Here is a 1,365-nt window from a genome sequence, read left to right as displayed (position 1 = left end):
AAAATACTTTTTTACCGAAATCTGTGGATAGATAAATTGCCTAATAATCACTTTTATTTTCTTGATATTATGAGTGTAGTTTCGAATATAATTTAATTTCGAGAGAAGCTCTTCAAATAAAAAAGTATATCAATCAACATTAGATAAACAAAAGTGCAAATATTGCATTATTTTTCGAGTGTTTTGTTAGAAAAAAAAAACACTTTTTTAACGAAATCTATGGAAAGATAAATTGACTAATAATCACTTTTATTTTATTGATATTAAAAGTGTAGTTTCGAATATCATTTAATTTCGAGAGAAGCCCGCCAAATAAAAAAGTAGATGAGTCAACATTAAATAAACAAAAGTGCAAATTTTGCATTATTTTTCGAGTATTTTGGTAGAAAAATAACACGTTTTTACCGAAATCTATGGAAAGATAAATTGATTAATTATCACTTTTATTTTATTTATATTAAAAGTGTAGTTTCGAATATAATTTAATTTTGAGAGAATCCCGCCAAATAAAAAAGTATGTCAATCAACATTAAATGAACAAAAGTGCAAATATTGCATTATTTTTCGAGTGTTTTGGTAGAAAAAAAAAATTTTTTTATTGTGAAATCTACGGAATGATAAATTGACTAATAATCACTTTTCTTTTATTGATATTAAAACTGTAGTTTCGAACATAATTTAATTTCGGGGGAAGCTCTTCAAATAAAAAAGTATACCAATCAACATTAAATAAACAAAAGTGCAAATATTGCATTATTTTTCGAGTGTTTTGTTAGAAAAAAAAACACTTCTTTACCGAAATCTACGGAATGATAAATTGACTAATAATCACTTTTCTTTTATTGATATTAAAACTGTAGTTTCGAACATAATTTAATTTCGGGGGAAGCTCTTCAAATAAAAAAGTATATCAATCAACATTAAATAAACAAAAGTGCAAATATTGCATTATTTTTCGAGTGTTTTGTTAGAAAAAAAACACTTCTTTACCGAAATCTATGGAAAGATAAATTGACTAATAATCACTTTTATTTTATTGATATTAAAAGTGTAGTTTCGAATATAATTTAATTTCGAGAGAAGCCCTTCAAATAAGAAGTATATCAATCAACATTAAATAAACAAAAGTGCAAATATTGCATTACTTTTCGAGTGTTTTGATAGAAAAGAAACACTTTTTTACCGAAATCTATGGAAAGATAAATTGACTAATAATCACTTTTATTTTATTGATTTTAAAACTGTAATTTAGGATAGATTTTTATTTCGAGAAAAGCCTGCCAAATAAAAATGTATATCAATCAACATTAAATAAGCAAAAATGCAAATATTGCATTATTTTTCGACTGTTTTGGTAGAAAAAAA

At 24.1% G+C, this 1,365-nt stretch overlaps 1 protein-coding gene across 5 annotated transcripts in view; it reads left to right on the top strand.

The window, feature by feature from the left end:
- LOC117180926 (acetylcholine receptor subunit beta-like 2) overlaps nucleotides 1-1,365 on the top strand; it is a 562,005-nt gene that overhangs the window by 378,313 nt on the left and 182,327 nt on the right. The gene's annotated exons all lie outside the window — the stretch shown is intronic.

The sequence above is a fragment of the Belonocnema kinseyi genome, chromosome 9, assembly GCF_010883055.1.
Source record: "Belonocnema kinseyi isolate 2016_QV_RU_SX_M_011 chromosome 9, B_treatae_v1, whole genome shotgun sequence".
Lineage (NCBI taxonomy): Eukaryota > Metazoa > Arthropoda > Insecta > Hymenoptera > Cynipidae > Belonocnema > Belonocnema kinseyi.
This window is presented reverse-complemented; position numbering and strand designations above follow the sequence as displayed.